The sequence below is a fragment of the Anas acuta genome, chromosome 1 (assembly GCF_963932015.1).
Source record: "Anas acuta chromosome 1, bAnaAcu1.1, whole genome shotgun sequence".
NCBI lineage: Eukaryota > Metazoa > Chordata > Aves > Anseriformes > Anatidae > Anas > Anas acuta.
Genome location: NC_088979.1, coordinates 77,025,651 through 77,049,723, shown reverse-complemented (window position 1 = coordinate 77,049,723; position 24,073 = coordinate 77,025,651). Strand labels below are relative to the sequence as shown.

Sequence of the window (24,073 nt, the reverse complement as noted above, 5' to 3'; positions counted from 1 at the left end):
ATTATTAACCTTAATACTTGAGAGATTGTTTTGCATTTCCACCTTCCTGGTTCCTTCCTATCATGTGCTTTAATCACAACATTTAGTTGAGGACACTGAAACAAATGCATGATTGTTTTGAATCACCTTCTTCCATCGAGACTTTGCAGGCAAGGAGAGATGGGAGGTCCATATAAATTTGGGACTTTTTTCCCACCAAATCCCACGTGTTCCGTAAAACCACACACCAGTAAGAAGACACGAGGCCACAGCTGGCTGGAGGCACTGGCATTTTCCACGCTGCCCCTCTGCAGTTACTTGCCCCGCATCTGAGTGAGCGAAGTCCCTGGGGAGGGATGCCCTATGCAGAAACAGCCACTGCTAAGGGGAGCCAAACCCACGGGTGATGTCTGTGGCAGGGCTGCCATCCATGCCATCAGCAGCAGGCTGCAGTCCCCACCCTGGGGTGACGGAGGCAGCAGCTTGGTGGGAGCACAGCCACCCTTGGCCATCATAACAGTGTGACCCTGTCCCCGGGCACTGGGACGTGGAGCAATGGGGTCTGGCACAGCTACGCAGGAACCAGGGTGGAGAAATGGGGTCTGGAACTGCGGTGGCTGGTGGTGGGGGAAGGGGAAGAAAAGGAAATTCATTGATGATGAACAGAAGAGGTTATGGTCTTGTTTATGTTTCTAACAACGGGCAGCTGTGAATTTTTATGCAGAGCTATTTTAGGTCTCGGGCCAGGCTGTTTCATGCTTCGTCGGTGTCTGAGTTTCCCCTCCAGCTATCTGAATCCAAGTGATATTATTTGCAATTACTTCGAGAAAGCAGAAGCTTAGCGGGAGTGTCCTCGGTGAATGGCTGTAATTTCTGTGCCGTGGCTGCCCAAAAGCTATTACGGCTCTGCTATCTCTGGCTGCCTGCCAGCAGGAAGGATTCCTTCCAGAATTAATTGCATCTCCCGCCTTCCCCCTTACAGGCACGTCAGGGAGCAGGCTCGCAACAGGCGCATTGCCTTGCAAGTCAATAGCAACATGTCTTCTCATGCATGTTGCAGCAGAGTGGGGTGAACGAGAAGGCAGACATGTCTCTGATTTTCCTGTCTTTTCCAGTAACTGAAAATTAGCAGGGAGAGGTGAGGAAGAGAAAATAATTGCTATGTTAGGCTCGTTCCTGTTTCCAGTATCAGGGAAGTGCGGGCTGCTTTCACAGAGCATTATTCACAGTGATGTGCAGAAGCTGTTCCCTCTTTGCTTTGCTGCATGAAGGGAAGATATGCAAGAGAAGTGCAAGCTCAGGATCTTTTGCTTCATTTTATTTAAACGCTATTTACACAGAGATACCCTGACTTCATCTGCATTGCATGGTGTATGCACACAGGTTTGAGCTTGCCCCTAGCCAGCACTACATGGCCATGTTTGGGTACAGCTTTCCAGGAAGTTTTGGGGCATGCTGCCTGAGCTCAGCCTGTCTTAGCACAGCCTGTAGCATGGGGCAGGACCACAGTGCTGCTCCCTACCTGGTCCAGCCCCATCTACCAGTCACATGTGCTTCTGTGGCACCAGCAGTAACTGGTAGGAGGGAGAGCCTAGGCAGGGTGCCAGCACACACGTCACAAGAGCAGATGGGGATTTTTAGGCATTTGTAGCCCATCCTGCTCATGCAGCTCCAGGGATGCATGATGCAGAGCTTGTGGCTCCTCTGGGCTCAGCATGGCCCAGGGACCAGGAGCACAACAAGCCTCAGTACTTGGCCCACTACCAAAGATTTGGCAGAGTCTGGGTTTGGCAGAGCTGTAAGGTCTGTTTATGACCAACAGCCTGTAAAGCCCAGCAACGTCTCAGCTGCTCTGTCCCTTATCATGCTGGCGAGGCTGGGAGCTGCACTGGGAGCTGCGCGAGCAGCCGCTCCTTTCCCTCCCCCCTCTGCAAGAAGAGAAGGAGGCACCCGCCTGAGAAAGCTCCCTCCCTCCCTGCCTTCATCCCTGCCTTGCTTATAATGAGCTTACAGGGTGAGCTGCAATCTGGCCCTATATGTTTTGATTTGGTAACTTCAGTATTTTTATGAGAGGCATGTTGAGACAATAGGTATCAGTAACATTTGCATTTGAGGTATTCAGCAGACCTGAAATGGTGGTTAGATAGCCAAAACCAGAAGGAAGGAAAGGAGAAGACCACCACCAACAACAAAAATCCTTTTTCTTTTTCTCTCTCTTTAGCACGAGGATGCCACAGAGCCCAGAGCTGAGACCTTTTGTAAACTGCCACAAGAATGGTCATGTTAAAAAAACACTGATTTATTAAAGCACTGGGGTCATTTTATGTGCCTTTTTTATCTGTCTTTTGATCCCTTCCTCTACAAGGAACAAAGAAAATTAGAAAATAATCTAGATGTTCATGTAACCTAAATGGAAAAAGCTTGTACTGCACGGCTGTAGATAGCCAGCTGCTATTATTCTTTTGTTCAACTCTATTCTGGTTCTGCTGTGCCTTGACTGATGAAGCATAATATTATTGATAATATTTGTATATGACAGCCTAGATGAATTAGTTTAGTGTTGTTTGAGAAAAGGCCACATTTCTCTTTCTTCACCTGTCAAGCATAGCCTAATTCATTCAACACCCCTAATGAGTTTGGGTGGCTACTCATGGTACAGGGCCCATGCTGAAATCATACTCTGGAGTCAGCATCTGAGCAGTGCCGTGAATCATGGACCAGATCCCCAGGGGGTTTCAAATGTCTGATGGATGTTTTACACCCCCAAATTGCTGCTCTGCTGCACAAAACCACAGAGACAAGTCCTTCCTCTCATGGTCTGTGTGTCTGTCCATGAAGTCAATGAAGAAACACATTGCTACCTCTGTACTTGAGTGCAAGAGGGAATCACAGACCTTGGTGATTAGCACTTAGCACTTCACAGAGGTGAAGACTTTCTTCACCTCTGGGATGTAATCCAATGGGCAGTACAGAACTTTACACCTTAGATCCAGCAGCAATGGGGATGTGCACATATGCAACATGACCACTCTTTCCTTACAGAAGCAGGGACAGGACTGTTTAGACTTCCCACTCACAAGGGAAGTCTAAACTTGGGAACTCGTGATGGGCATGCTATTGCCACCTCTCTTAGGCTTGGCATAAATAATTAAGTGCTGCTTGGTCACACAAGGAGAAAGTGAGGTTAGTTTGGGAAAGCATTTTCTTGGGAGACAGAACAGCCAGGCTCAAATCCATGTTTGGATATTTAATTATTTATGCCAAGCTGAACATATTTGCCAGAAGAGATTAAGAGCAACCTGCCCAATTTAGCAGTCTACTTATCATTATGTTTAGTAATAGTCAGAACATCAGGATGGCTACTAGTATATATATTTCCTTAACCAGAATCTGGTCTTTTGTTTCCTATTGTTAAGTTGATAAAAATGTACAATGCTTGCTTTGTGCACAGCTTCAACATCAGTAACACAATCAGTATTGTTATAATATGACATTAGTATTTTCCTAGTAAGAAATCATCTGACTTCCAAGTCATAGGCACTGAATTAGTAAAAAGTATGCAGATACCAAGGAATGATTGAGTGCTGTTGCAGAGAAGTGAAATTTTTAATCAATGTTGTTACATGTGAGATGCAGTGAAAGAGGCAGCTTAGAATTGAGATAGGTTGGTCATCCATAGAAAAAGAAAATCACAAATTTGATGATTTTGTTATAGATGCTTTAAATATGAACTGCATAAACAAAAGGATCTCATTCCTGTGTTAGAGAATGTTTATTTAGAATTTGTAATTTGCTTCCTTTAGCTACTGTCAATGAAATGACCTTGGTGTTAAAATATTAGTGGAAAATTTGACTTAGCTGGTGAGTGCTGCAAGTGGAAATAACTGTTGTTGGCTGTTTGTATGAAAATGGAGAGCTGATGTGACAGCTGATTTGGTTGAATATGACATCGTTGTATTAACCCACAGCAGCCAAGTGTGATGAAGTCTGGCCACTGTAAAAGCATTGAAAACAAGCAGGGCCTGGGGTACTGTACATGCTTGGACAGCATGAGCAGCACAACACACCCAGAGGTATGCCTCAGTAATTTTTTGTGAATATTTCTGGAGCAGTACAGCTCACTCAAACCAGTGGTCTGCAATAGGTTTATACAAGATTCCCGGATATTTATCGCTCTGCACACTCCTGCTGAGGTTAGTGGGCAGCCAAGAGGCATGGCTGGCCAGGGAACAGCTTGAGGCAAAAATGCCTCAAGCTGTGCCCTTCACGTCTGCCCTGCTCCTCTTACCTAAGGTTGTGTAGCCCCAAGGTGCCTCACTGCTGCTCTCACAGCCCAGCTGTCTGAAACCAGCACATTGGCATCACCACCACAACTATACAAACTGCAGGCTCTCAGGCCTTTATTGCCTCCAGGGCAAAGAGGACTGCTCGCATTTCTCAGGTGTGACTAGAGCTTCATAGGGACTGTAATGAATAATTGCGGAGTGACTGCTCTTTTATGTCATGAACTACACTGAAATGTTGCTAAAATACAAAGGAGAAGCATTGGTGTTGTTAAGTAGAAGTTAGACTGCCAATGTCATGAAAGCCATTTATGTCAAGGTTTTCAAACTCCCAGATAACCTGGAAACTGCTTAAAACAGACACTCATTCTGCTCATATAATTTATTTTGCCTATGAGGCGCTCTCTGATTTCACTTCAGTGCTATTCTGATTTGACTTCAGTGCTATTAGCACTTCTCATTAACTATTTCCTTGTTAGAGCATCAGTTGGAGAGCTTTTATGTGTCTGTTATTGCTAAGAAAACTTTTTTGCCTATCTTACCACATTTGATATCCCTTATCTCTGTTCTCCAGAAAGCATCTTGGCAGGAATATATCACAGGGCAGTATTAGTGTTCCCAATTTCTGATTAAGTCACTAGTCACATCAGTGTGCAAAACTGCAACAACAGGGTGCTGTATTTTATGCTCGTATTAGACAAACAAGCTGTTCGGCTATTTATTTTTTTATTATTATTTTTTTCTCAGAGGACAAAACAGCAAAGCTGAGGACAAGGGTCACTGTCCCAGTTTGGACTGCATTCACAGCATAAAGGACCAGAAAGTTGTAAAGGGATCCTAACACTCCCTGATTTCAACACCAGAAAGAATAAACATGAAAACCTTCTAAGAACTCTTCTTGTAAACAGAGATCCAGGTGAGAAAAATTGGCCCTAGGTTACAAAAATCTCAAGGACTCCCTTCAGATTCTGGTCTGCATCTTCTAAAGATAGAGTGCAGGATCACATGCATAGTATTTAGGTCTCCTTACATCTATGATTCCTCTTTAAAGCTATTCACACCTTCTTACACCTACTAACTGGGTCTGATGAAAGGTGGGCATAGAGGAGAAAGCAGAAGGAAATCTTCCTTCTGGGAGCTTCTGAGCTTTGCTGTCATTGTCTCTCCTGCTCCAATTGTCTCTCCTGCTCCCTCCTCAACATACAGGTTATATAAAGTTCTCTCAGCTTCATGGCAGTCTGAGAAAAAAAAAAAAAAAAAAAAGGATTTAGCTTTCTCAGAGTGAAAATGGGGCTGATGTGATGCTCAGAAATGAGGGGACAATTGCAGTGTAAAATTGGCTTGCATGTGCGCAACAGACTGGATGGTGATGTGAAAGAAAGACTGTAAGGGCTGATTGGATTAAAAGGCTGTGAAAGCTGTGTCTGAATGGGCATGTCTAGAATGAAAGGGTGTCTGGGAGGACCACTTTCCAGCAGGGTGGGGCTCTTGGTGCTTGACTGCTTGACTCTGCAGATACTCACTACAGAAATGCTGGGATTTAAGAGTACATGCTTGGCCTAAAGTCTGAGAGAGGCCATATTTTCAAGTATATGCATGGATACATCAACAATTTCAAATACTTTTATCTTATTTTTGTACAGAAGGGAAAATCTGTTTTTCTTTTCAGATGTAGAATGCTATTCAAGGAATTCTGTACAAGAGCTTTTCAGTATCATGTAGAATTTGCCTGCAACAGGGCCTCTTTTCTCTATCATATTATTGCTTAATAAAATATTATCTGTATAATGAAGACAGTCCAGAATGGGAGAAAACCATGAGGCTTACAGGATCATGTGAATGTGTTTCACATTTAGACATCATGATGGGTTCCAATCCAAAGTGGGACTCAGGTGTGGTCAAACCAGCTATTGTTTATTGTTAATTGCAAAAGGAGCTTTGGGTTGACATCTAGACAATAAAGAAGAAAATTTTGCTCTTCTGTAACAGCTACGTAGTGAAACTCTATCTGCCAGTCACATATAGCAAGCTGTACATTTATACAAGATGTGCTCCAAAACCCTGCAGAAACAATCTGCTGACAGCAGCACTGTGCATTGGCAACTTGCCACTGGCAGGTGCCTATGGTTAAAGACTTGACCCAAATTTTACATATTGCTATAGATATTTAAAGAAGGGTAACTGAAGTGCACACTTGCACACTGATTCATAAAATGTGTCTTTCCTTTCCTTTCCTTTCCTTTCCTTTCCTTTCCTTTCCTTTCCTTTCCTTTCCTTTCCTTTCCTTTCCTTTCCTTTCCTTTCCTTTCCTTTCCTTTCCTTTCCTTTCCTTTCCTTTCCTTTCCTTTCCTTTCCTTTCTTTTTTTTTTTTTTTTTTTTGGTTCTTTTTCCTTAATAATCTCTAATCAAGTTGAAATTGTTTTTCTAATGAGTTATTTTCTCTCCCAAACCCCAGTGCTTTATTCATGAATGCTGTTGAGGTGCCTAGGCAAAACAGTCACAAATCATTACTCACATAGCTGAAATTTTTGTCAACATCTTTCATTTCCAATTTGTATCAGGACAGGGTTTGCACTCACTTCAGCACACAGAGTGACAGGTTGAAACTTGAGCTGGGCTTAAAGTGATTTCCATGCACACTAGAGCTCCTCTCCTTTGATGGGAAATACATGGAGAGATTCTTTTTGCATGTGACATTTTGAAAGTGTTCATAATATTTATTAAGAATAAAGTTGCCTTCACTAGATGAATTTGTATCAGAGGAGTTATTATTCATACTTGAGAGACATAAATAACAGAGCTGGAAGACCCCAAACTAATGCAGTCTCAAAGTCCCATGATACATAGGGATTTGAGTGGTAAGCATTAATATTATGCAAGTGATTTGTTAAAGAAAACTTGTAATTTAAGGAACACTTAATTCTAAGGATGGAGAAAAGGGTCTTTAAGTAGGGATCTTCTATCAAGTGCAAGTGGTGCAGACTGATTTTAAGGGTCTCTCATTTATACTTAATAAGAAAGCAGGAGTGCAAAGGGAAGCCTTTCAAAAGCTAGAAAGGCAACTCTGTCTCTCACCCAAGCCTCAGGAAACAGGGTCAGGCTCCAGGGGAAAGAAAAGGAATTTATGTAAATATACAGACTCCAGCCGGAGGCTTAGTTGAAATATTTGGTCCTTTAAAATCTGAAACAAAAACCTTCTGCAGCGCTGGCTGTCAAGGTTCTGGATTTTGGTAGAGTAATATTTTCCCTTTTATTTTTATTCATGTCAACATAATGGAAGCTGCCTTGCTTTTTGAATAATATATACTTTATCTACATGGTGAGCGGAACTGAGATGAACATCATTTACTGCAGGTTTATTTAAAGGGTACTTCACACTAAACAGAGTGCCCTTTATAGCTGTAAGGGTGTTTCAACACAAGGAATGGAAAAACTAGCGTAAAGTAAAATTTCACTGTAAGCAAAACACCTTTGAAAAACTCATGTCTCCTGTCTTGTAAACAGATAAAGGAGCCATCGTACTGGCAAAGTATGTGTCAGCTTTGGGACATCACAAGGCCAAAGACCAGGGCCCGGGAACCTTGAGCCTTTTTATGACAAAACTTGTCTGTTTATACAGAGCACAACAGACTTCGCTTTGGCATTTCCCTCAGCAAAGTCGTGATGCAAAAGGAACAAGACGTGGGGTATGCCTTGTCACACCACCCCTACCATATAGATGCTGGAGGAGCTGTTAGCCCATTGGACACCTCTTTCAGCAAGGTGTGCAAGGGACAGCCATCACCTGCCACTGTCAAACAACTAGCATTTACTTGCCTTTCCATGCATGCATTCTACTTAGCAAAGCTCAGAAGTAAGGGACACTGCAAAAAGTAGCAGTGTATTTTTCATGCCTCCACTATTGTAATTCCCTCTGCTACAGGCTACTCATGTCCCAGCCCTCCAAATGAGTGCAAGTGCTGATTTTAGCTGTCCAATTTACTTTACCAGTGCAAGGAAGAATTAACCATGTCTATACCACTACCAAGTGGTCACACCACCTTAACATTCCTATCTAGGTCCAGTGCAAGAACAGTCTTCCATTCATTTTTTTGTTTACTGATATTAAAATCATTTTATTGAACAAGAAAAAAAAAAAAAAAAAAAGTAAAATGATAGAATATATATAGATGTATATATATATTACTATAATAGTAAGTCATTCCAACAGCTTTTGCATTAGAAATAAGTCCTGGGTATGAGGAAGAATACTGTGAAGTTTGGATGTCCGAAGGGTGAGATGAGATCCATACACCCTCTTCCCATTGTGATGGAAGACCAGATGAAAACTTTTCCCTTGGCTCTTGCATTTCTCCTGACTGATGGGAAATGCAACCTTCAAACATGGACAGTTCTATGAAATTGATAAGAAAAGGTGGGCCCACTTTGATGTATTATCATTATACTAGAACAAAACCCATTCCAGAAAAAAATGAATGCCAGCAGCCTTATGAGCATGTAACTGGACCAAACATCTGTGTCTCAGGAATGCAGTGGGAAGTGGCCATATGTGCAAGGAATCCCAATTTCTTTGTTCAAAGCTGAAAATGAATCTATCACAGGAAGCCTTCCTGGTGATTGAAACCAGAGCCTCACCACAATATATGAAAGCCAAACAGGTATGAGGTATTAGACATGGCTAAACCCTGAATTAATGGAAGATCACTACATCTAAATTGCTTTTCTTGGAATTTGGAGGAATTCTCTTATTTAAGAGTGTCTGTGCACAAGCTGGTGTGAAGCAATGGAGTCGAGAAACAAACTGAGGACAGAGTGGTTCAGTGCACCACTGAAGAGTGGAGATAGTACACACCCTCAAGGTTTCACAGGAGTCTGTGGGCATTAGGAATCCCTGTCACCTGCTGAGCTGTGATTTCAGTTGCAGGTATTTCTAGCCCAGAGCAATAACATTTTGTTGTTGTTGTTATTGTTGTTTTTTGTTTGTTTGTTTACTGAGGAATGTGAGCCAGGAACCCATTAATAATTAGCTGGAGTTCTAAAAGCAGAAATGCACAGCAATGATCAAATATGGACTTGCTTTTGCTAGCAAAAAAATAAAAAAGCCTTCTTGCCAATACTTGCAAATAAAGCAGAGCAGAAAGTATTTTCTTGTGTCTGTGCAGTTCTCTGCCAAGAAGGATCTGACTCTCTCAAGAATTGTAAATAGTCCCAATATCTAAGTTAACTAACTGTGCATTAGGCCAGGTGTTACTCCATGATTAGTTTGTGCACAGGACTTTTAACCAGCACAGTAAAAAGAAACAGAGCCCCAGCAGGATGCACAGTTCCCTTCATTCCCACTTGTGTGCCTATAAGGAATCTGGGCAGGATCCAGACCTCAGCACTAACCACAAAAATACATGTAGCTTTAAGGGAAAAGATGCATTTTACCTAATTCAAGTTGTTTGACAGGTAGGTGTCCAGCCCAAGATAGCTATACAGGTATTTTTCTTGTAGTTAGTGGAGAGATATAGGTATTTCCATGAGCAATTTGTCTCACTCACCTCAGTAACAACCAATCCGATGTGAAATTTCTGCAGCTCTCTTCCTATACTTAGTTGCACATCCAAACATTTCCCCTTGCACTCTCTCCTTGATGCTTGATAAAGTGCATGCTCAAGGGTGCTGTTTCACCAAAAACGTTGTCTTCCTTCCTTCCTTCCTCCCTCCCTGCCTTCCTTCCTGACTGTTTTTTTTTTTTTTTTTTTGCCAGGTTAGCTTTTTGTTGCATAAATTCTCAGAAGGAGTTCACAGTATAGTTTTAGGATGGGAGTCTAAACAACACAGACTACATAGACTAAATGCAAAATTTTGAGGAGATGAGAGCTGCAGTTAACACCAAGTCCTTTGTCAAGGCTATGGTTGGGGATCTGGAAAAAATAGGAAAAAAGGAAGGGGAAAACATTTAAATTCACACAGCTGTTGCAGGAAGCTTCAGCCCTGAGAAGCAAGTGCATTTTGAGGTAGTCTATCCACCCCTCTGCCTGGTGACCTCTGTCTTCCCTCTTACCCTCAAGGCTGTTTTCTGGAGTAATGTGACCCTGACAGCAGTGGAGGGAGTCAAGAACAATCTCTCATGACCCTGAAGAGACTAGGAGGAGACAGGGAGTGGGGAAGGGCTGAAAGGCAGGCAATGTGAGAAGGGACAGTTGCAAAACTGTGCAGGCAGGTCACACACACTGTGCTTGAAGTACTGAATGCACCTTTTGTCTGACTGGTTCCCCAGTGTCTCAACAATAACTCAAGAAAAGCAATGTTGCTTCAAAAAGCAAATAATTGCTATGAAGGAATTTCCTTAATATTGGAGCTATTTGTTAGTTTTTATCTTCGTGTCTTAAATCCATGTTTCACTCTGATTAGTGGGTTGCAGTCCTTAATTCAGGCCCTTAACTGTTTAACCTATACCTAAAACCAGATGGATTTTAGAGATAATTTGATTTTGACCCTGTTACTAAAAACAAAACAAAAAAAAAAATAAAAAAAAAATGAACAAACCAACAAAAAATGTGAACCCAGAAGGAAAACTCTAATGTTCCACCCATTCCCTGAGCAAAAGCAGAAAAGCAGCATTCACTGAGACAATTCTTCCTCTTAAATTCCTGCCAGCAGATTTTGACTACCATCACTCATTAGCATCTCTCTCCATTTCAGTGGGACTAAGAATGGGTAAAAGTGTGCCTCAGTGAGAATAAGTGATGGGTGGGAAGGAGCGTTAAAAGAAATTACACTTTTAGTAACTCAGCTCAGACTCCTCTCATTAGTTTTATTAGCACTTGAGCCCCACAAAGGTGTAAGTATGCTTATCAAACAGGATGCTACTTTCATTCACTTTGATGGGATTCTAGTTCTGCTGAAGCTTCTGTCACTGCTTTATTCACTCGAATAGGTGACTTTTATTCACATGAACACTTCTAGAACACATTACTCACACAAATAGCTCCAGCTTTTTCTTCTAGGCTGGCAGCATCAGCACCAGATTCAGAGACCCGCATTTAGGTGATTACAGCACAGGTGCTGTGTGCCTACTCTTCAAGCTCGTGCCGTAGGCCATAGAGAGCTAGGGGTTAATTACTTGCCTCTGCATCAATATCTAGCAGGGCCAAAGGCATCTCCATCTGATTACCGCTGATTGCCTAATGGCACTGAATGGTTAAATCTATGCAACAGATGCAAGCCAGTAGAGCCTAGAGAGGGATAGAACTGGCTAATGATTGCCTGAAAATGCTAAGTATACCTTTTCCAGGAATAAAGTACTTTTTTCCTCTTTCCCTTTCAGAAACTCTACTCGGCTACTGTTATTTAAATAAGTTGTGTTTTTCACGTAACCTAATGTAACTACCAATCATTTATTTTCCTTAGCGTTCAGCCATTTGGATGGGCTCAGTCTGTTTAACAGCAGTTTGTGGAATGGTGTTCATTACCATCACTTGTTTTTTCTAGCATGCTCTTTTTGTCTGTGATGTTTGATACTTTGGAACCTTATTTGATCTGCAATGAATCCACTCAAACCAACATCTAAAAAACATTTACCATCTAATGTGCTAATGAGCACCGAAGCTTCTTGAAAGTAATGGGACTTTCAGTTCTAAACTCTTTCTTCAGAGAATGCAAGTGTTGAATTTTCTATTTTGTCTCAAAAAAAAAAAAAAAAAAAAAAAAAAAGAACAAAGAAATCCAAAAAAAAGAAATACCCTGAAACACTTTGATTCCAAAATATCCACTTATGTCATTCTGGTCTGTTTAATTGACATGAGCTCCATTTCAGGTCACCTCAGGGTTTCTCTGTTTGGATCCACTGCCCTGTGATGTTGTGGTTTTGGAGTCTGATGTGCTTATTTTTTCCCTGGAAAACAGTTTGGCTAGACTGCGCTTCACTGAATAATAAGACCTTCTAATAGATGTTGTTTGGAAAGTGTTGGCCTTCAGAAAGTCCAACCCAAACCAAAGAGTAAATGCTCGTTCCTGTGAATCCAAATGACACGGTAAGAAATTTTAAAATTAGTCACATTTTAAGTTAAATCTATTAGGCACAGTCTTCTGAATTAAATTGATTTTTTTTTTCTAAAAAACACAATTGAAAAATAAATATCTTCTTCTGACCATCTCTCACTAAAATTTACTGGTGTAAGTAACTGTTGTAAGTTGTAGCACAACTGGTGACTAGATCTAAGTCCTACACAAAGCATGGAACCAGATTTATCATTGAGGAAATAAAGGATCATTTCCAACTCTTTATAAATGTTACTAAGCCATTTGTATGTTCTAACAAGCAATGTCAAGCTACATTTTAATCAAAACATAAATATCCTTGATGGCACTACAGTAGGTAGCTCCTATAATGTTTTTGAAACCCAAGGTACTTGTAGATTTGAGGTCTTCTCAAATCAGTTTGATAAATTTTAACATATTTTTTATGCTGTTTTCCCTTATTAAAAAAACAAACAAAAAAAACCTTCAAGCTATACTTTCATTGAGTGATCAGATGAATCAGTTCAGAAGTGTGAAGTTTTTGAAGTATTGAGAATATTACACTAATACGAGAGTAAAAGGAAATATTGCTGCTTGCCCAGACAGAGTTGTACCTAATATTTGTCACCCACAGATTTTTATCCTGAGCAATAGGCATCCAACTTAGCTCTCCCCATGCACTGAGAAGACACGTTCATGGTAATTATCACTTTGGAAATTGTCACTCATGGCCATCTCTTTAAAAGATAGTATAATTATGGAATCATATTACAGATAATGTTGCTTATTGGATACTCTTTACATGAAATCTGTCTGTGAATAGCTCTTCTTTAAGCTTTTTCTCTGTGATACATCTCATAAATATCTCTTTGTAAAATACTGTACATCAGATCTGATTTTCCACCTCCATATTTTAGTGGGTCTTCTGATTCTAACCACTTCATTATTACGTTCTGTTCGGAGGATGGTTAGAAATAAAGGTGGGTTTCAGGAAACCTTTGAAAATCTCATCGTCATTAAAAGAAGTTTAAGCAAACATAAAATGTAACCATATTTCTTAAAATCTGATACTTCATTCTAGACTCTGAAATAATATTATAGATTTTTACTTGATCTAAGGAAGCTGCTCAGTCTGGAAAAAGTGTCACAAAAGTGCATATGGTAGCCTGCTGATTTCCCATGTGAGAAAGGAATAAGCTTCTGTGCTGTAGAGCATGCTTTGTGTTTCCAAATTCTCATTTGTACTTTATTATATTAAATCTTTAAAAAAGAATCCTCCCAACCAGCATAGTAATTTGGAGATTGAAGCTGTATAGACACAGCTATATACATACTGATTTGTTAGAGAGCAGAGAAAATAAATGATACTGCATCAGTTCCTTTTCTCAGGTGCCAAGTGATAGGATGTGAGGCAATGGACTCATGTTGCACTAAGTGAAGTTTAGACTGGATATTAAGAGAATTTCTTTGCCAGAAGGGTGGTTGGGCATTGGAACAGGCTGCCCAGGGAAGCGGTGAAGTTGCCATCCCTGGGGATTTTTAAGAGAGCTGTGGATGTGGTGTTTAGGTATATGGTTTAGCAGGGGAAATCTTATAGACAACTGTCCAGGGCAAACTGGCTCCACAAAGGATAAATACACTCAGGAAACTCTAGTAGAAAGACAACCTGCTCCTTTCCTTTCCTACTTTCCCCTCTTGATCCAGAGGGTATTTTATCTTTGTAATCAGGGCATTTACCTGACAAACTACTTTGCACAGAAGGGAATGCAGTTTGGGGTCTGGAAGATGTCTTGTACCTGAGGAGCATGAAGACTGGAACGAGTGCATTCGTGTCTGCCACTGCTTGCATAGGCAGAAGCATCTGTTCCTTGCTTCATACCTCTCCCACGGAAGTTTTCTGCTCCCAAAACATCCAAAGAAAAGCTGTTATTGCATGCTGTGAGGACCTCAGATACCAAAACTCTGTCTGTGAGGCACTGGAGCAGGCTACCCAGGGAATTAGAGTCACTGTCACTGGAGTTCTGCAAATAACATGTAGAGGTAGAGCTGACGAATGTGGCAGTGTTGGTTAATGGTTGGACTTGATGATCTTAGAGGTGTTTTCCAACCTAAATGATTCTATGTACTGGGGAGCTACAAGGATGCTGGAACACCTTCCTCTTAGCCTCAGGAACTGTGACTATTCCTGGTCACTTGATGTGGCTACATATCTTCCCCGCTTGGCTTCTGCCAGCCTGCCCCTGTGAGATGGGTATCTGCACCAAGATAAAGAGTTATATTGTGTATGAAGCAGGTATGGAGGAGCTACAAAGAAGATCACATATGTTGAGTCCTCTCTGGCTTCCCTGTATGGCAGAGTTACTAGTTACCAGTGCTTTGAGCCTCAAAGTAATTCTGGCCAGAGTGTATCTTTCTGCTTAGTTTGAAGGCCAAAGTGAGAATCCACTTTTCTCCTTTTACATTTGTTCCAGTGGCTAATCTCAGCCTCTGTTAGAAGCTGTTTTTCCTACATTAAAATAACCCCTACCTTGGGAAAAGAAAAAAAAGTAAGTATTATTTGGAAACAGTTAAATATGATCTAAGTAAAATTCAAAAGTGAGTGAACTGTCCCTGCTCCAAGATCATGTTATTGCCCAGAACTTATCAAGTATTACTGCTTCTGGCAGTGTCTACCCCTGAAATAAAAGGACCTCAATTTAAAGAACACTTAGTTTCTCATATAAACAATGAGATATTAAAACATATATATGAGAACTGAAGGCTCCATCTGTCTTGTAAAAATAAGTCCCACACAGCCACATGTTACTGCACAGACTTCCTGGTGGGAAAGCCCATGTTCAGCTGGGCAGGATCACTTGTCATTGCTAGAGAGGGGAAAGAGACAATATGTCCTGCTGCCTTTACAAATCTGCCTACATTGCTGAGTGGAGCAGCTTTATGGTGATAGGGGTCACAGCTATCAAAATTTGCAGAGGAATTGAGATTACATCATTGAACTGCTGGCCTTGGGGCAGAGAACAACAGCATGCACAAGGCTGCAATTACTTTGAGTCTTTGAAGCACAGGTAATGTCGAGAAGAATGGGTGCTGAGCAAGGAGCATGCACTCTCTCAGCAACTTGCCCTTCTGTGTGTGCTCTCCATCCTTCCCCCGCCTCCCACACACACACAGTGACTGCATGCCCTTTTGGGAGCTATTCCCCACTGTATTTGTTCAGCACATAGTGGAACAAGGCCTGCCTGTACTGTACAAACAATTGCACACTGTAAAATATAGACTTTATCTTCTGGCACACCATTGCTCACTGGAAAGAGCACGTCACTGTCTTGAAACTGTGATACAGCATTGGAGGGACTAAATAGTTAAATTCTCATGGAAGTTGGATGTTCTGCTCAAACGCTTCCCTTTTCCTTTGTTTACAACCTTGCCTTCCTGTTGTATGTTATCCTGTCCTCTCCATCTCCGACTGCTGGCTGCCAAGATGATGCTTGCATTTGTATGGACGTGCAGCTGCTTACCTACAGGAGCAACCCTGCTCTCTGTAGCAAGGTTTGAGGATGCTGAGGCTCATATGCTCCTCATAGGAAGGAGTACAGTGTGTATGTTCAAAATCCTTGGCTTGTAACCTGAAAATCTGTACCTGTACCTCCTGCTGCTGGGTTCTTCCGCAGTCAAAGTGAGGAGCCAGCTAAGGCCCTCTGCTCATGCAGCAGGCACGGTAGTGGGTGCATGATTCCAGCACAAGTGCCTGCATGCAACATGTTAGACCAGATACATCAGGCCAGTGTTTATTGAACTTGGCCAGCTGCAAACAGTAGAGAGAGCAAATTGCTGCTAGCAGGCAGGCTTTCCATCCAGGCAGTTCTAATGCCAAAGAAAAAAGGGGGATGCAAAGACATGTCAGAAATGTGGGAATCATCCAAAATATTGGTGGAGGCAACAGTGAGAGCTGAGCCCAAGCTGGAAGTGTATTTCAGAATGGCTTGGCAGGAGAGGATGGCTGGTGGTGCCGGACCTGCTGCCACCCAGAGCACAGAGGGAGAGCAGGGACCCTTGCCAGGGAGGAGGAGCTTGAGAAACCATTCCAAAAATGAAATGAGAACTGTAAAAACGCAGGCTCCCTGATTGGGAAGCCAAGTAATAAAGCACGGGGGTAGCTTAAGCAATAAATGGCTATTGCTCATTAGTTTCCTGTTCATTATTTTTTTGGTTAAAAACAAATGGAGGTTATGGGAAGAAAAGTGGATTTTCTTGAAAGTTCTGTGAAATAGGTGGATGCAAAAAGGGGGACGGAGTACAGGGGAAGGTTCAGGTTCACAGCAGCTGCTTTCCTGAAGAAGTCAGCTGCAGGCGTATATGCTGGGCTGTGGCAGGCAAGGTTCATTGCCTAGGGGCAAATGACTTGTATTACACCAAAGAGGTGGAGTGAAGGATTGGACTCCTCAGCTTGGGTGCAGAAAACTTTAGTGGCATACTTTTCAGGTCTACATCAGGAAACTGGCTGAGGAAAAGAGCTGCCTAAGTCCTATGGCTTCTTGACCTGTTTCATCAACTCCCCTTGGAAAAAAAATGAGTGTCGCCTTTCATAGCAGATCTGTTTAAAAAGTTGCCTGGGAGAGCTCAGTGTCACAACAAAACCTCAAGCTCTGTAATCGGCACTAATATACTGTGCACAAGATTTTTTTCTTTACCCCTGTGACTACATTCAGGGCACATTGTAAATTTCAAGATTGCCTTGAAATAGCAAGGCAATACAGCATTTCCAGCCAGATAAATCTGACTGGGGGAAAAAAATCTGCCCATATTTGGCAGCAGAGTTAATTCATTCCCCAAACTTAGTAGCAACCTGACTAATCAACTTGCACATTCTTGACTACAGGCTCTCACTTGCTTTTAAGGACAGCCTTATCTCTGCAAATTGGGTGATTCTTTGAAGTTCTATATCTAAAAAGGAGAAAATGAACAAGAAAAGATTTATTTCCCTCTTTGTTTACTTGCTAGATATGAGAAACTAACAATCATTTATCTGTCTTTCTTTCTTTCTGGCAGCTTCTTCCTTTCTTCCAAATAATTGACATTATTACACAGACATATCTGTCTATGTAAATATAGACACAGAGCTTGCAGGACAATGGCTCAACAATGCTGATAAAGAAAAACAGTGACAACAGAGCCCAGGCCTTAGTTTTATGGCTTTTCTGTCAATTCTCTTTAGCAATGTATATGCAGGCAGTTACTTGTCAGTTACATTGCCTGTTTTCATAGCTGAGACTTATTTTAATGTAATTAATATAATTTCTGCAAAGCAAAAATGAAAGCATTTCTTTTCACATCTAGGATGAAGGATGTTTATTTAGGAAGATGGGAAATTAGGCAAAGGAATGAATCAGACAAAAAGTTGAAATTCCCAGCTGGGTCCTCCTGTCTCTTCTCAGACATGGAAATCAGCAGAAATGATTATATTTCCTTTAATGAAAGAAAAAGAGTTAATGTTCAGATCAAAAGTATGCCTGTGGTTAGGCAGTGTGATTTAAGGTTTCTGGAATGAGGCAAGTTTGTTGCCAAATATGGGGAATTTCTTCCTAAATTGCATCACAGTTTCTCAGAGAGGTTATTTTCAGTTAGAATGAAAGGGTTAGGTGTTGACTCCAGTTTCTTAAACTATGAAGGCTGAGCTGTGTCAGTGTTAGGCAGTGAGATTTGATGTTTTGCTGTCTTTTAGGCGAAGCCTGGTAGCCCAGGTGAAAAGATGTGTATGTGCCGACTGGTGTGCAGCTTTGCATGCTGACAGAGGTGCGGAGCAGCATGGGTGACACATGGGACACGTTCCCTCACTCTGCACAATTACCCAGGTTAGATTTTTCCCTCTTTCTCTTGGGACCCAGCCTCTGAGTAACTATCCAGAGGAAGAAGTGTCATCTGTGGGAAGTAACAAAAGCATTCAGTGGTACTGATGGAAAAGCATTACCTAAAAAGAGAACTCGGAGAAGAAGAGCAAGGCTTGAGTGTGCCAGTGCAATGTGAATGCACGCATCAAAGACGTGCCGGACATCATCGTGTTCTTGCATGCATTTAAAAACAGGCTTGAGCAATATTGTCTCATTTAGGAGTTTGCTCCTCTACTTTCCTGTTGCTGGAGGTAGACTCACACACCTGGAAATATTTCTTTGCAGAAGCAGGAAGGCAACAGAGGAGGCACCTCCTGGGGGAGCTCTGCCAGGTAGAGATCTTCTTGCTGTCTGATGTGGAGACAAAGAGGGTCTTCCCACCTAACAGAAAACGCTATTTTAAACCAAACTCTGTTTTTGTAACGAAGATGATCAGAGCACTGTGGACTGGTGGAAGCCATGCCAAACAACTGGCAGGTCTCCATCCTTAGGAGTAGACATGAGTGACATAAAAACCTGGAGAGCCCAATGGGCTTGTGATTGGAAAGCAAAAGCAGTAGTCATCCGGCAACCTTTTATGGGAGTGGTTTGACAACCTTCTGCAACCTGTCCTGTCATACCTGTGCTTAGGTATCTTGTACAGACATGAATGGGAATTTTATGAACGTGGCTGACAGACAATGAAGTCAGAGGAAATTCTTTCCATTGACTTTATTGGGCTTTAAATCAGGCACCATTATAGCGAGGATTTGCCAAAGTGATTAGTGACTTTGGATTGCCCTTAGCATTTGGGAAATCTCTTTGTGTCAGGGCTCATGTCAAGCACAGTTAAGTTTGAGATACATGTAAATAAAACACAAATGCGCAAAGTGTTCCTTGCAGAGTTAAAAAGCCCATTTACATGCACCAGAGATGAATCCACTCTTAGCAGAGGAAATTCTGCTGCAGTACAAACTACATCCTAATCATTAAAATGGCATTTGGAAAAACAAAACAAAACAAAACCAAAACAAAAACACTACACTTGACTACAGAGAGTAGAGCAGTGCAGCCAAGAAATGAGGTACATGGACTGAGTATGCTTGCTTTCCTCGGTATCTCTGCATTCCACTGGGTTTAACAGGGACATGTCAGAGTGCAGGCCACTCCGGCAACAGGATCTATTTTTTGCCCCAGATTTTTGTATGGGTGTAGTATTTTTCTGCTTTCTCCACTTTAGCTGCATAGACCTATGTTTCCAGATTTCTTGAGTAAGATTATGCAGCCTGGTGGAAGGGTTTGATCCCTGCTTTGTAAGAGAGCAAACACCTCTGTGTCAAAAGAAACCCAATCTGACCGTTCTCCTCTGCAGAGCATTGTGTAGAGATCAGGACATGGAAGGGTACATCAATCTCTTTGCAGATCCCACCCTCTACCTACAGAGAAATGTCTCCTGCTGTAGTGACTTGAGTGCCCGTGAGACATTAGCTCAATCAAGACCTTGTGAAAGGAGCTCACATGGGAGCCTTGGAGCCTGAAGGGTTATGATAGGAAATCACTGAGTAAATATCCCTGGCTGTTTAAAATGTGCCTGCCTTACTGGCAAAGAATACTTTCCCATAACAGTGTTGGCAAAAGGAAAGGTGTACCTGAGGCTCAGCTGCTGCCTTTCCTTACCTGGGCCCCTGAGGCTGTGGGTTTGCATTACACATCAGCTAATAGGAAGCCCTTCCAAATGATTTTCTTTCCAAAGACTTCTTGGCTTTTCTTTCTGCCTTGAATTGGTAATTGTCTGGCTAGAGGATGAGAGGATACAGTGGCTGATCTAATGATATTTTTTCTTTTTTCCTATGTTTTGCAGGGTTGTTTTTTGCCAGCTCCTCCAGCTGAACTGACTCACCCTATGGCAGTTGCAGGTGGGACAAGGGAGGAATGGGATAGCTACTTTCCACAGCAGTGCTCTCACTTATCACTCTAGGTGCAACCTGAAACCAAAATCTTACTTCAAAGAGACTTTTATCAGCCATCTAAACTACTACATCCTGGGTGAGATGCTTCATTTTACAAAAGTTTAACGCCCTGCCCACCTTGGGTCAGGCGCGATCTGCTGAGATCCCCTGAGGCCTGTCCAGCTGACAGCTGCACGCTTTGCCAGGGGGTTCTCAAAGTGATCACAGAGCAGGACATCGGTCAGGTGAAGTGCTCTCAGTCCTGCTGCCTGCTCTTTGTGCTTGCTGCTAGGCTGCAGCCTCGGCCCAGGAACAGGATGTGATATGGACCTGTGCCATGTCCCATACACAAGCATCCTGCATCTGACTCGAGAGCAGCAGTACCTGCAAATTGGAGTGTGGTGCTGCCCCATCCCCCATGTGTTTTAAATAATTGGTGGTTTGGCTACTTGTGTGTTGTATAAGGCAGACAGACTTGGTTCTATTCCTTTTCTTTCCCTCTGTGGCCATGTGTCTTCTGCATTTCAGTCACTGCAGGGATCTTGCTTCATCAGTAGGAACGAGGACTAGTCCCATCCTGACTATCGTGTGGTCTGGAAAATGTGGGTGGGTATCCCTTCAGGCTATGGAGCAACCTGGAAATGAGGAAAGGCTGCCGTGGATGTCTCAGTGAGCTCACAAGGTGCAGAGCAGGGTGAGCTGCCAATGTGCGTCAGATGGCGGACATCCCTTACAGTCCTCTGCATGTCTTTAATGGAATTACTTACCTTGCGTGTGCACAGATACTTGGGGCAGACGTGGCCAAATTGTCATCAAGAATAAAGAAATCTAAGATAAAAACAGAACCCCCTCAAAATGCATCAGGATGAGCTGAAAGGGAAATGTTTTGGACAAATAGGCAGAAATTAGCCCCGAGTATGGGGAAAGCACATAAGATTATTACAAAAGGAAGCTGTAGTTGCTGTGTAAGTGCTTTAAATGAATGAAGCCATTGAACTCTGTGAAGATCCTGCTGGTGTGTATTAGGCATATTCAAGGTAAATCTGCCCAGCCTGGCTTTCTCAGGGGAGGAAATAGGAGGAACACTTTGGTTTTAACTATAAAATGGGCTTAAAGATGAGGGGGTATCCAGTTGCCTGGTCTGATCAGGACTAGAATACTTCTGGACAGAAAGGGAACTGTGAGAATTTCATAAAGTAAAGTGTCTGTGAAATTTAACAGCCACTAAGCTAGGGGACAGCTGAGCAAGAGTTTCTGCACTTTGTTTTAAGACTTAAAAGAAAGAGCTGGTGAAGTGTATGTATGCTTTCAGGCAAAATTCAGTGGTGAAAGTCCAATGCAAACACTAGGCCTTACTTGAGGATTTCATGCCATGGAGGTTAAAGCAACAAAGAGACCTGCTGTATAGCACTACTGCGTAGTGGTGTCTTAGTGAATGTGACTGCCCTCCACCCAAGTAAGGATGAGCATTTCCTACTTCCAAATGGGTCCAAACGAAGCTTACTCTCAGCTTCAGTTCAAGGACTCCAGTATCAGGGCTAGAAAAACTGGATGTAAGTGTGGTTCCCCTGTGAGATGAGCTAAATAACGCTTCACACAGCAGCTCACGCTTACTTCCTTTTCACCAGCAGAGTCTGGGGGTTGTTCATCAGCCTTTGGAAACTGACTTTTTTTTTTTTTTTTTTGTCAGGTGCGGTACTGCCTTTCTGTCACATGGTGGAAAAAAGCAGAGAAGCTTGTGGTGAGACAAGTTTGAGTGATCCAGTCCCAGACTTGTTTGTTGCTTTCTGCCTGGGAGAGGTGCTGGGGGTGCTGCAGCCTCACCGAGGGACAGCAGCCATCTCCTTCAGCGCCTCTGCATACAGCTTCTTAGAAGCAGCACAAGCTCATGCCTTCCTCTTAAGAAGGATGCCTGGTCTGTCAGCTGAAGGGAGATGCTGAAACTGTGCACACCAGCACAAGTTCCTCGCATTTCTCTGTGCCCTACCTGAAGCTCTGCCAAGCACAAACCTCAAAGCCGCGTCAGCAGCATCCCCAGTGGGACCTGGTACAAGAGCAGATGAGGTGATTTTTATCTCCAAGTCGGTTCACATCAGTGCAACACCCTTGTCTTCAGCTCAGGCTTTGAGCTTACGTAGCTGCATCACTAGAGCAAGCTGAGGTTCAGCTCTCAGCACATGCTGTGCCTGCGCAGGGTCCCCAGAGTGTGCACACCACTTCTCTGCTCTCCCCAGCCCACGCTGTCTCTGCGTTGCCAAAGCTGCTCCTCCTCACCGGCACTGGGAGCGTGCTCCACAGCTGCTCAGATACATCTACGCACACAGCAGCAGGGCAGCCGCTGCGGTACCGTGCACACTGACTCACTGCTTCTCTCTTGCATCGCTCAAACGCCTCTTGTTTCCAGGGGGAACGAGCTGGAAAGAAGCCACCAGAAGAGGAAAGTGCAGGAGATGCAATCCACCGTGGTGGATAGATTACTGTGCTGAAAGGTCATTCTTTTTTATTTCCCAGATCTTTTTTTTTTTTCTTAGATCAGGTTAACAAGTGTAATCAACATTTTCCCCCAGGTTCTTGACACAGCCTCAGAAATCTCCACTGCTGCAGCAGCAGCAGCAGCCAGCTTTTGCTCTGAGCTGAAGCACAGCCATGTTCATTGTTTCACTGAGGTTGCAAACCAGCCTGTGGTTCTCCCCACTAGGAGAAACTCATGTCTTGTGCTTTTTCTCTTCTAGGAGGTGGGACCGTGCTTTGTACCAAATCCGCCCACAGTTTTGCGCTTTTCAGTTTCTGGTGGCACAGCCGTTTGTGCCAAGTGACTTTAATTACTTCGAAAAGTTATAAGCTGCTTGAAATTGAGTTAATTGTAGATCTTTCACTCTAGCCCGTTAGAGAACAACTGCTCTAAAGAACAGAGCCCATGCTGTGTGCAACCTTTATCTTGAACCATAAGAAACAGGAAACCTTTGTGGGTTTTTTTGCAACAACCTGATATTTATAGTTGCCTTCGGAGCAACAGCTAGTGAGATTATGCAGCTATGAACCCCATGCCCTACGGCTCTCAAAGGGGGGAATTTTTTCAGAAGTGCTCCTGTCTGCTTCTGTATGCATTTGAAAGAAAGCCAACTCAATTTGCAAATGGCCCTTTGTTTACCTGCTTTTCTTCCCAGTGGTTTGTCTGTTTTCATCTCCACTAGGGTGCAAGGCAAACCGGGATCAACCCTGCAGTCTTGAAATTCAGATTCAGCTCCAGGGAGCAGCAGGAAATTTCTCAAGGTGTGCCAGGGACATGCTCTTCCCACTCTGCACATTCATGACTTGCCAGTTCTCCCCTCACTGTTATCCAGTAGGATCCCAAAGAAACAAAATCCACCTTTCCTCCCACTCAGTGCAGGCCAAAGAAAGGACTGAGAATTACGAATCCCGCCTCTGGCCTCTCCTTCTCTAGTGCCAGCCAACATCTGTACCATAATTCCCATAAGCCTTCTAAACTTGGGAAGCTCTGGCTGGTCAGGTGGTTTCAGAGGAGGCTTTCTTAATATATTATATTCTGATTGTCCTGCTTGGCTGCTTTCTGAGGGTTAAAAATTACTCTTGATAGCTGAGTGGACAGTGGCCTTGAGGTAATGGTGTCTACAATTTTGCTATTTTTGTGTTTTCTTTTTAAGAGGTGAGAACTGCAATTATCGGGGGAAGAAGAGCAGCAAAACAGATCTAAACAGCATATAACATTTTCAAAGTGTTGTTGTGCATGCTTTTAGCAAAGGCATGTATTTATTGTTACAAAACTTTTGTTTAAAAAGCAATAAAGTTTTTTGATGAAGAATGATTTGGACTTTGGGGATTTCTGACATATAGAAGAAAATTATGAAAAGCTGCAGTTCCTCCTGTAAAACACCATTTTCATATTTTGTTGAAAAGGGACTTTCAAATGTTTTCCACAACAGTATTTGAAACTCTCTGTTAAAGTTTTTTCTGTTTTGTTTTGTTT

The 24,073-nt window shown here is 42.6% G+C and overlaps 1 long non-coding RNA gene across 1 annotated transcript; it reads left to right on the top strand.

Moving 5' to 3' along the window:
* The first annotated feature begins 20,197 nt into the window (after positions 1-20,197).
* LOC137857053 (uncharacterized) lies at positions 20,198-22,484 on the top strand. The gene is made up of 2 exons (XR_011096963.1): positions 20,198-20,691; positions 21,776-22,484. It is a non-coding gene; the product is annotated as an uncharacterized lncRNA (long non-coding RNA).
* Positions 22,485-24,073: the final 1,589 nt, after the last annotated feature.